At 32.4% G+C, this 17,596-nt stretch overlaps 1 long non-coding RNA gene across 1 annotated transcript in view; it reads left to right on the top strand.

Moving 5' to 3' along the window:
• Positions 1-16,380: 16,380 nt before the first annotated feature.
• The window catches only part of LOC145258333 (uncharacterized), a 129,683-nt gene continuing 128,467 nt past the window's right edge, over positions 16,381-17,596 (top strand). Inside the window, exon 1 of the long non-coding RNA XR_013864092.1 lies at positions 16,381-16,756. This is a non-coding gene — a long non-coding RNA (uncharacterized LOC145258333). The remainder of the gene's footprint in view (positions 16,757-17,596) is intronic.

The following is a 17,596-nucleotide window of genomic DNA, read 5'->3' as shown; positions in this document are numbered from 1 at the left end:
ATATATATATATATATATATATATATATATATATATATATATAGTTTTTTCGGTGGGCAGATATCAAAAAATTTAAAGTAATTGAATTTCAACAAGTATCGTTGATAGTGCCCAATCGTAAGAGAGCAAATTATATTTTTCTATGTAAATATAGTCAAATCGTGCTACGATGTGCAGACCGTTTCAATCATATTAGATATCATCAGGCAAGAAAAATTAAAGTACAAAAACTGAAAAGGTTCCACACCTTTTACAAAGTAAGGCATAAAAATTTAATTTAAATTGAATCAAAGAATTACCTTGGATTTATTTTATGTAATGTACATCTTGTTGCACTATTTATAAAAAAATCCTTGATAATTTATATCATTAATTGCAAGATGAAAGATAATGTTGTCAAATTGCAACAGACTGTACATTACATAAAATAAATCCAAGGTAATTTGTTGCTTCAATTTAAATTACATTTTTATATCTTACTTTGTAAAATTTATAAAAGTGCACGTTGAAGATAAATAAATTTCAAATTGAATCTTGTACCTATATTTTAAAGCCTATAGTAAAAACATTTTGTTTAACAATTTTCATGCCTTGGATGAAATGCTTTTCTAACTTGTATCTTATCTTTTTAAGATTATATTTCAAAAGTCTACCTCTCTCTATTTCAGTTTGTATTTCTCCTTATACCACAACTCATTTTCCAACCCCCTCTTTGTATTATTACAGGTCTGAATATTCTCTCTGTTTCAGTTTGTATTTCTCCTCACACCACAACTCATTTTTGCAAACCCATCTTTGTAATATTGTGCTGAATAATGAGAAAATCTGAATTTTTTTTTAACAAAAACTTTAAAATAACTTTTTTAGATTAAATGTTTTTAAACTTCTTTCAGAATAGAAAATCTTTAAGATTTAATAAGGAACATGTTTTATATAGGTTTCATTAACAAATATTCAGTACATAACGAGAAAAATAGAGATGAAAATTTAAAAAGGAATGTATAACTGGTTACGGTCAATAGTAGTCCTCGCCAGCGAAAGTCTTTCCTATTATTATTATTATTATTATTATTATTATTATTATTATTATTATTATTATTATTATTTTTATTATTATTATTATTATTATTATTATTATTATTATTATTATTATTATTATTATTATTTTAAACATTTTGTGTCCTGCTCTTTCGCGCAGGGACGAATATAAATATATATAAGTGACAATGTCTATGTGTGTGTATGTGTGTTTGTATACATTTCTCTACCAAATAACGCTGTCAATTTTCTATTATTATTATTATTATTATTATTATTATTATTATTATTATTATTATTATTTAAAACATTTTGTGTCCTGCTCTTTCGCGCGAGGGTGTCCGTAAAGTTACTATACAGTGTTATTGTTTTATTGTATTATATTTGTATTAATAGTTAATATTTATTTTTTTACAGGTTTATTTAATCAAGCATGCTACGCAAGCTACCTTTGGAAAGCACAAATTTATTTTGAAGCGATATTGGAAAACAGAAAACGCACAGGATGTAATTCGTGATTGGAATCATTATTTTAATACAGATCCTCCAACACGTTTGGCTATTTATAAACTTCGAGACAAATTTGATGATACTGGCTCAGTTTCCGATGCTCCGCGTTTTGGTCGGCCAAGTGTGTGTACTGAACAAAATTTGGCTACAGTTGCTGAGGCATATGGCAGAAGCCCAAAGAAATCACTTCGCCGTGCTAGTGCAGAAATTTGTATCAAACGAACCTCTCTACATAAAATACTCTTTCTTTTGTTACAAATAAATATTTTAATACAATATCTTACTGTACTGTTAATATATTACAGGGTGTCTGTATAGTAACTTTTAAGACTGTATAGTAACTTTACGGACACCCTGTATATATATATATATATATATATATATATATATATATATATATGATATATATATATATATATATATATATATATATATATATATATATATATATATATATATATATATATATATATATATATATATATTGAAGAATAAAAACCTTCTACAAAGTTACTGGACGCAACATGGATATTTTTTTCCAAAATAATTGCATTCGGCATTAAATAATGGCAATCTATCTGATGTTCGTCTTCCATTTCAGACCAGTCCAAGAACTTTATCAAATTAGGATGCTTTTTGTCGCCCGACAAAGAAGGGATTGGACCTAGCAATTCACTCCCGTTCATCAGTTCGTCCATTCATTCCTTAGGACTTTTCTCAATATTCACGCCTTGACCTTTTTTTTTTTTTTTTTTGCACAAACATTAGTCATGGTGCGAGTAATTTTTAAATCGTGGAGAGGGGACCCCGCATGCTCCGCATTTTTAAGACACAAGCTGTTACATTCAATTGGAGTGAAGTGGGGATATGAGCGTGGACGCTAAGAGAGTTTGGGTATGGACTGCGCCTATGTTTAGACCTAGATAAGATGTGTCGTACGTACGTGTGTTATCTCTGGTATAAGAAAAGAAAAAAAAACAGCCAGATGTTGTGTTTTGGCGAAATCACCTTACCAAACCGATTCTCGCTAAATAACCGAAGTTAAGCGATGCTTGGTCTGGCCTTTACGACATGGGTCACAATTTGGGAATATTAAGAGTTGTATGTTTTCAATTGATTTGCTATGTATGTACCTCAGAGAGATTAACATCCTTGTCTTGCACGCTTCCACAGTTCCAGACGATCTAAGGACTGGGGAAGATAATAGCAACCCAATGTATTCTGTAAACTTCAAAATCGTGTGATGTCTTCAGAGGAATCAATATACCGAAGTCTATGGAAAACACTGACCGTACCGGAATTGTTTCTAAATACACGGGCGTAGCATTCTCTTGTTCCGTCAGCCATGACCGGATAGAGATCCTAGATCATTCACAGTTTTATTGTCGGTCGCACACACTAAGGATTGAATCTTCAACCTTCAGAAGACTGTCACTTTTATAATTGAAGGTTTTCCCAAGTACTCTAACCAATTTACCGAAGCCTATGGAGAACTCTTACCATGACTTCATCTACGGCATGAACATGCTACGATACAAGAAGAAGAAGATGAGGAAGAAGAAGTCAGATACTCAACTAGACTAGATAAATTCTTTTACTGGAATATGGTAAAACAAGGATAGCACAAGAAAGTGATACTATAACACAGTTAACTAATCAATAAAGTGAGAAGGAATCATATCGTATTATCTGGATCTCTTCTAATTTTGAGTGTAATTTTCATCATGTTTTGGTCAATGTAACATGCAGCCTTCTTCTCTTGTCGAACGAGAATCTTTCTATCAAACACGGTAATCTCCGCTGAATTTCGAACGGAACAGTTTCTTTAATACACGATGGTATTCCGTCAGCCATGGCTCGATGGAGATCCTAAATCATTCAAAGTTGTATTTTCGGTCGCCCACACTAAGGATTGAACCTTAAACCTTCAGAAGACTGTCACTTTTATAATTGAATTTTTCCTCCCAAGTACTTGAACCACTGCGCAACTATGCATTGCGGAATGAAGGGCTGAGGTTACACTTAGTTGAACATTCAGGTATCTATGTATGTTGACCAAATAGAGATCAGGGCCCCTTTTGTTTCTTGGGAACTTATATCGAAGCGAAATAGAATAAGAATAGAATTTTGGGGGGGGGGTTTAAGGTAAGATTATCTAAAAGGACGACTCAATGGGAATTTATTCACATTAGACTTGAAAACCACCATTTTATAGTCAGCCGGGAAGCAAACAATGTGTGTCCTACAGACGGACAGCTCTAGGGAAGAAGCTCTGCTCCTCGAATTTTCGTTTAGTTTGCGTCACAGATAGAAGAGGAAAGGTGTTGGCAGTGGTTTCAGCTATGCGAGTATTTGTTGTGAACGTTTCCCGGAGAGGTACCATAGATTGGAGCTCGGTCGAACACTTACTATAAAAGTATCGATAGTGCAGGGTCAGATTCGCAACAATTCTTCCGTAAGTAAGATGGAGTCGGGAGGCAAAAAGGTCATCGCTTGCCTACGAGATTTTGAAGTCAGTTTTGTACCCTATCAAGGCAGGAAAGGATGCTGTTAAGAGCTCCACCCTGATGTAAAAGCAATACTCCATGTTATGCCGTATTTGACTCTAGAGGATTGCGACGGGAGTCAAACATTTTCTGCAACAATAGAACTATCCAACCATCCTTGCAATGATTTTGGCAACGAAATCTTCTATATATAGTTTTGCTATCTATATGGACTTAGCTCAAACAGTAACGAATAATGTTGTAACACTAAATGATTTGGTTTCGATTCTAGCTGATGGCTGGTAAGTCATATTTCTTTTGACTTTTGATATTCACTACTCTGCATGAATTATGATGTCAAAGTTAAGCGTATTTTACGACCGGGCAACGCCGGGCCACCTATACATTGGCGAAGATATAATAAACAAAGAATCGACCTTATAATAATAAATACGAAATCTGCATGAAGTACAATGTGGTATTCTAGCGTATTTGTTACAACCAGGGAATGCCGGGCGGCCACTAATATCAGGTTGACAAAAAAGTTCTTGCGGTTTTTAACTTTTAAATTCAGGTGAACATATCTTGTCTCAAACAAAAATTGGTGGCGATGAAGTCGCCGAATACGTTTTTGATATCGCTAAGGTTTTTTGGAACATTCCTAACACAGAAAGTTGTCGAGATGCTTAAAAAAAGTGGTAGTCGGTAGGTGAGCTGTCTGGCGAGTATGTCAGATGAGACAGAGTTTCGTAGCCCAATTCGTTCAACTTCCGCAGGGTCGGTTTCGCAATGTGCGGCCGTGTATTCAGCGACTTCATCACCACCAGAACGCAAGATTTTTACGTTACTGGCATAAATACACTTGTTTTGTGTCGGCAAAAGTTTGATAATTCTGATCGTGCTCATTTCGATCAATAAAATTTTGTTGGAGCCGAGATATGTTCATCTGAATTTTAGAGTTCAAAACTGCAAGAACTTTTTTGTCAACCTGATATTAGTGGCCACCCGACGTTCCCTGGTTATAAAATACGCTAAAATACGACATTGTAATTCATATATATAATGGTAATTCACACACACACGCACACACATGCATACACAAACGCACACACACACACACACACACACACACAAGCACACATAGGAACAGAATAGGACAAAATAAATTTTAACATATATTTACTAAAAATATATTAAATAAAAAATTTAAAAATTTATATTAAAATAAAATGTATAGAAACAGGGACAGGAAAGTTAAATTAATTGAATAAAAACGAACATCATTATAGATAATGTGTGCGGTCCTGGTTTTTCCTCATATGGCTTACGAGAGCCTAACGTTATTTACTATTAACTGGTTCCCCTTATGTTAGGCTTGAAACCGACGGCACCAATGTTTTTTGAACTTCTGTATAGTTTTAAATAGATAAATATCAAGCTCTTATATTGAAAATCTTTTCTTTGTAATCGAGCACTTTGTTGGAATTCTTTCCCATAAAACAGTAAGCAAATATATATATATATATATATATATATATATATATATATATATATATATATATATATATATATATATATATGTATGTATGTATATATATGCATATATATATATATATTGGAATTCTTTCCCAAGAATATATATGAATATATATGCATAATATATATATGTTGGATATATATGAATATATATGTTGGATATATATGAATGGATATATATGAATATATATGCATATATATATATATGTTGGATATATATATATATGTTGGATATATATGAATATATATGGATATATATATGTTGGATATATATGAATATATATGCATATATATATGTTGGAATTCTTTCCCATAAAACAGTAAACAAATATATATATATATATATATATATATATATATATATATATATATATATATACATATGTATGTATATATATGCATATATATATGTCAGGTCATGTCATATGCTACTGGTACCATGTAACCCAGTACTACCTGCCTCATGGTCGGGTCACCGGCGACTAAACTGGTTCCCCCACCAGACTTGTTTGGTGAGGAGGGAGGCTAGTCTCCCTGAAGGATTAAAAACAAGACCTTCCAAAGGGCGAATGAACTCTTTTTTGGGTCAACGGCCAACTAGCACCGTGTATATTTGTGTGTGTGTGTGTGTGTATGTGTATTGGGGTAGAGAGGGCTCCCGTAAGCCGTTGTGAAGGCAACCTTTCTAGGAGAAGCAAATCTCTGATTTAAAAAAACCATAAAGCGGAAGACCAGTACCCGCATTAAGCTGGTCTGTAGCTTAATTTGTTGCTGGCTATCTTGCTCTTGCTTGTTGCTGGATCTCAACATTTTGAACCGAGAGAGAGACTTAGCTGTCGTACAAAGCTAAGACTCTGTAACATCATATTTTTATAGATACTCCCTCAGACATTTGGGCTCCTGGATTTTAAATGTCTGAGGGAGTGGCACTCGTCTGACAAGACGTTGCAATCATCATATATATATATATATACATTCTATGCATGTTAAGCACATGTTTGCCATATGTTCGCCTCGTGAATCAAATAAAACACTTCGTAATAAGCAGAAATGTATACTCTAACCGAGCTCATCCAGCAACGATATATAGTAGCCTTAGAAAATATACGTGTTAATTAAGATATACACAATGTTCTGTATTTCATGTTCGCGAGGATTCGTCAGGCTGTTGCTTCGCGTTTTTATATATTCCCGTGATACTGAGTTTTTCTAGTCATTCAAGCAGACTTGTTGTTCCTATTTACAATGCCTCCCCACGGGACAGAGTTAGACACCAGGGTCGGTTTTTAACGTGGAGAAAAGGAACAAAAATAAAAATTGTCTCAGTCGTGAAGGATTTCTCCTCCACTGATGGACTTGTTGTTATTCACATATCCATTATTGATAGGCAGTGGGCGCGCGTTTACCAGGCATAAGTTCACTTGTTTCTTTGTTCTTTCTAGCGGAAATGGGTTATTTTTTCTTTGTGTTGGGAAGTGATCATTTTTTTATTTGGATCTTTTTCACTTAGATTTTATACTAGTGCATTAGTTTATTTATTTGTTTATTTATTTCACTAGCTTTGGTGCCCGACATTGCCCGGGCGTTTGGAGGTGTGCGTTTAGCAAAAAAATAAAAAATTTAAAAAAACACATGGTAGTAGGCAGACAAGCTTGAACCTGTACCGCGAAGGCAGGGAAAGAAAGGAAAGAAAACCCTAACCCTAACCTCTACTTCATGGCACGACCGGAAGTTGGGAACGTTGAAATTAGTAAAGTCATTCCAACCGATACGATGACTTGCAAAAATGGCGACGCAAAAAAAAAAAATGACCCTCCTTATAGAAAACTGCCCAATTGGAGGCTGAAGGAAGTAACGTTGGTAGCCAATTTTTCGATATTTGTCGTCCGAAGAGTCGAGCTTAAAAATGATATCGGTCTCGTGAAAATCCGTCACCTCTGTCGAAAGTTTTAAGCAGACATGATGATTGATGATTGTAACGTCTTGTCAGACGCCCAAAATGAATTCCATCGCCACATGACCATTTTTATAGACAAATGCCTGAGAGAGTACCTATACACAGATGATTTTACAGAGTCTTAGCTTTGTACGACAGCTAAGTCTCTCTCTATGTTCAAAATGTTGAGATCCAGCAACAAGCAAGAGCAAGATAGCCAGCAACAAATTGAACTGCAGACCAGCTTAATGCGGATACTGGTCTCCCGCTTTATGGTTTTTTTAAATCAGAGATTTTCTTCTCCAAGGAAGGTTGCCTTCACCACGGCTTATGGGTGCCCTCTCCACCCCAGCACACACATACATATAATGTGTGTGTGTGTATTTAAGCAGACATACATACATACATACATACATACATTTAACCAGGCAGTGGCATAAGAGATGCAAGAAAGACATGTAGTGTGTAAGCGATAATGAGAGGTGTGGGAGAAGTAAAGAAATATGAACATGATTGATTGGCCAAATAAAGAATTTCATGGATAAGGACCGTCGTGTGTCTTTAGTGAAAATAAGTGCACAGTTTGATGTCAGTGTGGGCAAATTATTTACGAGGAACTGAATATGCGGAAGATTTACGCAAAGTTTGTCCCAAGGAGGTTCAGATAAAATCACAGACTATTTGATCAAAATGGGCATCAAGGAAGTTCTTCACCCTCCCTATAGTCCAGACCTTGCTTCCTGTGACTTTCGGTTATTCCCTAAGCTCAAGAAAAACTTATGTTACCGTGACATAGGCTGACATATATTCGATGGGTTTTTAACAGTATTTTGTATAGTTTTTTTAGCTTTAACTCATTTTCCTAAACTTCGTTATGAGACAATCGAGAAGATAAAAGAAACTGTGACGAGCATACACAGGATTTCCATGTGTGTAAAAGTGCCCGTATGAAAAAGTTTGAAACTTATTCAAAGCATCTCGTATTTTGTAGCGGAGTTTTGCTATTATATTTTTTTCCTAATTGGTAGTGTTTTTATTAATATTACGATTTTCGTCATTGCTATTTTTAGCAACTATATTTTTGTTTTTGTGTTATTTTTGTTGTTGTTTTATTAAATTTTGTTATTATTTACTTTTTAATTGCTCTAATTTAATATTTTACTATTATGTGCTTAAATTAGGCTCTAAGTTTTCACAGCAACTCTACGACGGTTTTAGGTTAATTTATTTAAGATTTTGTGTAAGCTGTATTCGGATGCAATTAAAAAAGAATTTGCCGAAATGTTTTTTATTATTTTGTAATATGGAGGCGTGTACCAAATTGTATTTCTTTTTTTCGTCTATTATAGCATTTTGTAATATGGGGGCGTGTACCAAATTATATTTCTTTTTTCGTCTATTATAGCATTGTATTTGATTTCGATATTATCGCATTCGTTATATTTTAGATGTTGAAGATGTTGCTTGATTTTTTAAATACATTTTCGTCGCTTGAACTTTTTGCTATGCCTACTCGCAATAAAATTAAGTATATGTGTTATGGCTGACTATCAGGGCTACCCGGTGTTGCCCAGGATCGTATAAAGCAAGGAAAAGAACTGAAATAGCGTTTGAATGTGCCCTCTATTTTTAGGATGTTAAGTTCTTCTTGATGACTAATATTTTCTATCCCGAGCAAAGCCAAGTTGATCTACTTGTATAAAAACAATATAACAAAACAGTACATTTTAATGTATCCGAAATGTGCATAAATTCCATTCATCCAACGCGGCCGTAGCCGAGATTGATCTCAATACACGAGTTTGCAGTGTAATTCAAATCTTGTCGGTAGCTGAATGCTTGATGCTTCGCCAGGGCCAACAAGGGTATTTTTTTATCGTGACGCAATCACTATACGGGGGTGCCTACTACAGCTTAAGAGAGCCCACTCTACTCTATATATTAGAAAGTTTTACTCATGTCCAGGTAAATTTCATCTAAAATTTCAAGTGATTAGACCCAAAATTGGCGGAGGAGTTTGGTAGAGTCTGTAAAGGATAACTCTTTCAACTTTGACCTTTTGGCAGGCAAATTCTCGCCCCAAAACTGATTAAAAACCTTGCTGCATGTCTGAATACCCTTTATGCAAAATTTCAAATGTTTAGATTCAAAGTTGGTTGAATAGTTTGCTAGAACCCGTAAAGGTAAAATCTTTTGAAATTTGACCCCTTCGCAGCCACATTTTTGGCCAAAAACCAATTAAAAAGTTTGCCCTAAGTCTGAATACACATTATGTAAAATTTCAAATGTTTAGACCAAAAATTAGCTGAGTAATTTGATAGGGACAGCAGAGGTCAATTTTTTGTTAACTTTGACCCCAATTTTGACCCATTAACATTTATTGTTTTGGGCTCAACTCAAATTAAAATGTTTGATCCATGTCCAAGTAACCTACATCTTAAATTTCACGTGTTTAGAGCCAACATTGGCGTAAGAGTTTGGTAGAGTTTTAAAAGATCAAATAGTAGAACTTTGATCCTTTGACAGCCAAAAAACTGGCGTCAGAACGACTGGCATTGCATCAAGTAGCCAAAGGGTCAAGGAGAATAGAAAAACCGAGGTTGGAAAGTAATAACCAAGCTGCCACTGGATTAATGCAAAAAGAGCTCTGCCAATGAGAAATCAATGGTAAGCGGCTGTTTCGATATCGCAAAATTATTTGCAAAGTTTATCAAAAGAGGTGGAGAGTACCAGAAATCTGGGGAGACTTGTTGCCACTCATATCCTAGTGAACATCACAGGCTATTCTCAAAGAGAAATCTGTTTGATAACTTCTAGCGAGCAACAAAAAATATAATTATTATTAACAATCATAATAATTAGAGGGACCTGTGGAAATTCCACAGTGGACTCTTTTATATATAATCTATTAATGTTAGCATTCTGTAGATGTTCAGCATAAATGGAAACGCCCTGATATTGTTGTAGCTCTTTTGTTAAAACTGCAAAAGTATTTATCTAAGCTAGCAGGTGACGTCCGTAAATACGCTTAAATATGATATTTTAATTTATCCAGATTTCGTATATACTAGAGTCAAATTTTCTATCGATTCTTATATATTATACAGTTTTGATTTTAAAAAAAATAACAAGTGAAGCATGCATGGTCCCCCGTGAATGCACAGTGAATGGGGCATAAAAAATGACTAAGTTCAGCATTTGACCCCCCCCCCGCGCAACCTAGAATCAAAAGACTCCAAGGGCACGTCAAATCCTGGTGAAAATGAAAAAACGGCTTTAACATATGTGAATTTGAGTGCTGCACCACACAAAAAAAAAATGACTAAGTTCATAATTTGCCCCCTCACATAATTTAGCCCCGAAAGTCCCCAAGGCCATAACATATTAAAAATTGAGTTCAGCACCATGAAAAACTACTAAATAGACATACGCAGAAAATTTTGGAGAAATATGGTAAAATAGTTCCAAAAACGGAGAGTTTTTATTAGTCCTAAAAGAGCCCCTGGGGCACACCCAATAGTTATCGCGAAGTATAGACAAACAAAATTATATAGAAATCAGTTAGTTACAACTTTTTCAGAAAGTTTTTTTATAAAAATCCAAGGTATCAATTTTTTAATAAGCACAAAAGGGTAAATTTTAGCCATTTTAAATCTGGAAAAGCTGTGCTGTAATATCTTTACTTCAATCATGTTTAATGTTTGTGCTAAATTTCGAAAAATTCCAAAGCGTAGTTATTGAGAAAAGTGCGGAGAGACGAACGAACGGACGAACGGACGAACGGACAAGGGTGAACTTACAGGTTCACCCTCCTTTTGTGGGGGGCCAAATATATATATATATATATATATATATATATATATATATATATATATATATAAATATAATTATCCACTGACATGTGCTTTGTCGTCTACGACTCATCAGAATGGCTGAATCTAGCGAGATTTCGTATCTCGCTAGATTCAGCCACTCGTCGTACAAGACGAAACACGTGTCAGTGGATAATTATATTTTAAAAAACAATATATATCCGCTCACCATATGGGGGTACCAGATTGATAACAGGGAAATTCATTCTCAACTCGGATTTAGGTAAAAATGCACTTTCGTAAATAATTTGATTCATTAAATTCGTACCGCAAAAACAAAAACAAATAACATCTATATCTATAATATAAAGCTGAATGTGTGTGTGGGGAGGGGGTGTATCTGGTCACGAATAGGCTACTATATGGATGACTATTTTAAAAAAAACTGATCACATACAATGATAGAAGATGTATCGAGACACAGGAATGGGTATGTTTGATCTGGCAGAACGGTGGTTCATTAAAATTGTGGGATCTGCGTTCGCGCCTGGTCCACAAGTATGGAAATAAAAAAATTTTAAATTAAAAAGAAAAACGTTTACAAGTGTTTTTGATACAGATGTACATAAGAATACTTTGATAAGTATGTTTTAACTTAAATAGGGATTGTATAATAAATTGTGGGGTCTTCGTTCGCGCCTGGCCTCCATAGAATGAAAATTGGCACAAACTTTAATAAAGACTTTTCATATCTATCTGCGTAAGTATACTTTGATAATTATGTTTCAGTTTGAAGAAATATGGTATAATAAAATTATGGGGTGTTCGTTGGCGCCTGACCTCCCTAGAATGCAAATATGTCACAAAGTTTAACAAGGTTTTTTAATATAGATCCACAGAATATTGTGATAAGTGTTTCAGTATGACCAGGTATGGTATAATAAATTATGGGGTTTATCTATTTTATTTTTACTTTCATCATATTTTCTTTGGTTTTGATAGGCCCAAATTCGAAGCTATCTCTTTACAACCCTTCCTTTTCATAACCTATCATACTTTCATGAATCAGAGTCCATTTTCTGTAAGCTATTTTTGAATCCAGTCAACGACGTGTACTTTTGCAAGTATATATATATATATATATATGTGTGTGTGTGTGTGTGTGTGTGTGTGTGTGTGTGAGAGAGAGAGAGAGAGAGAGAGAGAGAAAGAGAGAGAATATATAGCTTGATTTTTTGTTTGTTTTTTTTTTAAATACGCAAAAAAAAATTCACAAAATATTCACGATAAAAATAATAAATGAATTTTTGCCTTTTGAATATTACATAAATTGCGATGTTTATCTTTTAATGCAGGGGCACGGTACAACTTTTCTTTTTGAATTAATTCAGTCTTTTCCATCTTTTTTCTTTATTAATATTGAATAAAGTTAAATCCAATTATAAATCGTGTTAGTTTTTTTTTATTTTTTCAATACATTAAGACAAAGTTTTTCATCCTATTTCAAAAACTGTCATTCATTATCTACAGTCTGACCGCTTAACCGCTCTCACTTGTTTTGCCTACTATGCGTGACATCATTTTACAGGTAGCAGGCCTTTTCTCTCAATGGTGGTGATTAAACTAATATAGATTGATTACAGTCGTACTGTGAACTTCGGAGAAATTTAGAATTATAAGACTTAGAGATATGAGAAATGGGGAAGGGTAATATAATATGGAGAATGGTGGCAATATGGAGGGAAGACAGAAAGGTAGAGGATTGCATAACGGGGTAAAATACATATTCAATAAGCAAAGAGATGGTATAAATAAAGATGGTATAAAACAATATATAAATATACTAGCGGGGGTACCCGGTGTTGCCCGAGTGTTTGTTTCCGGGACGTGGGGGGGAGTTTTAAAAAATGTTATGGTAGGTAAGTAGGAAGGATCAAACCCGGAGTCATGAGTAAAAGTAGGAAAATAAAGTGTGAAAAAAAACAAACCATCTGCAACGTTAACAGTTCGGCCACCAAGAAAAGTCCATTCCAGTTGTTTAGAAAAAAAAAACAAAAAAAAAACGACTACGGTAGGTCGGCGCGAACGTGAAAATATAATGTGAATTGTCCAGCACGCTAACCACTACGCCACATAGCACTGCAGCTCAGTTTTGTGATTTTAAATAACTTCACATGAAAGAACTACGAAGCCAAACCGGTGTTCTCTTCTCAACTGTTCCTTGTGAACGATCCCCAAACGGTGTAAAGTGTTGGCAGGGGGAGGAGGAATTTATTAGAGAGAAAATATTTTACCACTTCCATTGATCTTAACCGATTTTGGCCGTGACTTCTCAGCAGAAAAAGTATAGAAATCTAAGATTATCGAGGAATTTGAGAAATAATAAGCTTATAACACACCTCAGATATTGTTCTGCCGTTTGTACATATTATATTTGCATGAAATATCTTTATTTTTAATCCTATTAATGTCAAAATCAGACGGAAAAAAATGAGTTCATTTTATTTATATAGAGAGAGAATAGAAGAAGATAGAAGAGAAGAGAAGAGAAGATATATATATATATATATATATATATATATATATATATATATATACAGGGGGACCCCCCCCCCGCAAAAAAAAAAAAAAAAAAAACCTAAATGGAGGCCATCTAGAACATATGCTGTAGAACGGAGAAAAAAAGGCCAAAGACTCTAGTGTTTTGATGTGATGTTTTGAATATAATGAACTAGTTATGACCAAAGTTTTATTTCATTTGGACAAAATATATATATATACATATATAAACATATATATATATATATATATATATATATATATATATATATATATATATACTGGTGGCGGGTGTCTATATATATATATATATATATAAGTGTTGGCGGGTGTCTATTTAAATAGACATTTCGATGAGTTATTTACGGGCGTCGATTCCATGGTTGAGTGGGAGAACTGCCGACTGTCAACACGACAGTTCTAGGTTCAATCCTTGGCTTGGGAGAGATGCTAGTCTTGCGGCACTGATGAGTAGTGGTACAACAAAACAGGACTGTATGTCGATGACTACAAATATATATATATATATATATATATATATATATATATGTAGTGTGTTTTTTTGTTTGAATTTCAGTTAGAAAGACATCAGTTTTCATAACAGAATTTATTGTTTGAATTAAGAATATAATCAAGATTATTTCCTTAATCCACGGATTTTCGATGTAGGCTCATCTCCTCAGAGGAAAAGGCATTTGAAAATATTAATCTAATTTGAGATAATGTTGTTATTTAACAAATACAAAGAAAATATATTTAAAATTAATTACATCATCTTTTTAGGGGGCATAGATAAAGAAAATAGATGCAATAAGAATAACTACAATGAAAGGGTAGGAATCTACGGCATCCGAGTGTATATATATATATATATATATATATATATATATATATATATATATATATATATATATATATATATATATATATATATATATATAATTCCCAAACAGTCACCAATCTGATACTAGTCAGGCTCAACGTTGTGTTACTTCGGAGATCTGACGAGAACCGGTGTGTCAACGTGACTACGCCGCATATTTTATTATATATATTGTATATATAGTACTACTGTTGATTTATTTATCTTTGTTATACATTTTTTAATTTTTTTATTACTAATTTATGATATATATATATATATATATATATATATATATATATATATATATATATCATAAATTAGTAATTTTATTACTATGACGTAAAATGGTTTCGTTTAATGTAGAATTTTTATTAAATGACAAAGAATACAATTCAAAAAGTGTATCTCCTTAACGTAGAGGTTTTCAATGTCTAAGGAAATAAACTTAACCATTTCACGTCAGGGAATTTAAATTAATAATTTAGGATTTATTTGCTTTGTCTGGAATATTGAGCAATATTTTATTTAGCTGGGATTGTCTTTATAAAATATTACAGCACATAGTACTTTGTAAGGCCAATAATCACTGGATTTCCATACCAGTAGATCTAGTGTATTACACTATTCTGAAGTGTATATATATATATATATATATATATATATATATATATATATATATATATATATATATATAAATTGGTACTGCGAGATCTTATAAGTACTATGAATAATATACGTACTTATGGCAAATGAGCTGGGCCGGAAATCACCTAAATGCATTTAGTCTGATAATTTCCTACGGAAATGAAACACAAACTATTATGTGTAGCTGACTTGCCATAAGTATATTTTACATTATATATACGTGTACATATATATCTATGTGTGCGTGTGCGTGCGCACGTGTGTGCGTGTGCGGGTGCGTCTCTTTTATGTATAGGTTTATTAACTTATACACACTTGTGTGCGTTTGTACTCATATTTCCCCCCCCCCATCATTTCCACTTAGCCATGGCTGCAAACACTTCCATTTAAGTGGTTCAGACGATTTCTTTTTTTCATTTTTTTTTTTTTACTAGAATGTCCTTAAAAACCAACAAAAAAAAAAAACCTTTAAAAGATTATTTTTTTGGTTTCATTTTTTTTTTTTTTAGCCCTACCCTCCGACCAATGTGTCATTTTCGTTACCTTCTTCTTCTCCTCTCTCTCTACTACTACTACTACTACTACTACTACCAATGCTGCTGCTACTAATACTACTAATAATATTATTACAACTACTACTAATAATATTAACAAGGATGGTATTCCTAATTCTACTACTATTTTCTCTGCATTTCTTTTTATTTTTTGACTTGTTTGATCTCTTTCAGTTTTTTTAACACTCCTGCCCATCAAGTGATCCAACTCAACTCTCTCAGAACAAGAAACAAAACAAATATATATATATATATATATATATATATATATATATATAATGTCTCCTTCTACTTAAAGAAATAATAAAAAGATTATTTATGTATATATATATGTATGTATATATATAGCTATTTACATTCTAAATGACGCATATATAAAAATATACAAGTGTAAAATATATATATATATATATATATATATATATATATATATATATATATATATATATATATATTTACAGATATGGATAAAATATATGTACGTATAATTCATGACTGAACGTCTACGCATATATATATATATATATATATATATACATACATATATATATATATATATATATATATATATATATATAAATGAACGTTTCTATATACTTGACTATTCCCGCGCCAATACAAACTATTTTTCAATGTTTTCATTTATCCGCATTCTACATCAACAGTAATGAATGAGGGTAGCCATATTGTGTCGACAGACGCCATTTTGGCGCTTTGTTTTCGTCAAAGCCGATATATAAAAATAACATGGCGAACGAAGAGAGAATTAATGTAGCCAGTTTTATGCCTGATATGAGGAAGATAATATCTTCAAGGTAAGTCAGGGTTAACTTTAATTAAAACTTATGGTCGTGATAATTAACACTTAAATTTATGAGCATTAATCTGTTAGGATGGTATATTTATTTAGAAGGGTAAACTGATGTAACTTTCAAGACGAAAAACATCTGTACATATAAACTTAATATTTAAATATTGGATTAATATGTGTACGCATGTTTTTCTAACTGCATATTGCCGAATTCCAAAAAAACACGGTAGGTTTTAGAAAATGACATATTTCACTAAAAAGCACATGCATATATATATATATATCTATCTATATCTACCCATCTACATATATATATATATATATATATATATATATATATATATATATATATATATATATATATATGTGTGTGTGTGTGTGTGTGTATGTATGTATGTATGTATGTATGTATGTATGTATAAATGCTATTTATTTTTGTTTTTGCGATTCGTTTGAATAAATTCAATCATTTACGAAAGTGCATTTGTACCTAAATGTGAGTTGAGAATAACTTGGTACCCCCATATGGGGAGCAGTATACATATTGTTTTTAAAATATAATTTGTAAAATATAAAAATTATATTTTGAAAACAAATATATATATATATATATATATATATATATATATATATACATATATTCATATACATATAATATATATATGTGTATATATATATATATTTATATACATATAATATATATGTGTGTATATATATATATATATATATATATATATATATATATATATATATATATATATAAAGATGCACACACATATATATTTTATTTATATAAAAAACATGTATGATAAATATACTAAAATAGAAAAAAAAATATTAACGG

The sequence above is a fragment of the Euprymna scolopes genome, chromosome 33 (genome assembly GCF_053919585.1).
Source record: "Euprymna scolopes isolate OS-2025 chromosome 33, ASM5391958v1, whole genome shotgun sequence".
Lineage (NCBI taxonomy): Eukaryota > Metazoa > Mollusca > Cephalopoda > Sepiida > Sepiolidae > Euprymna > Euprymna scolopes.
Note: the sequence above shows the minus strand (reverse complement) of the source record. Positions and strands in the feature narration are given on the sequence as shown.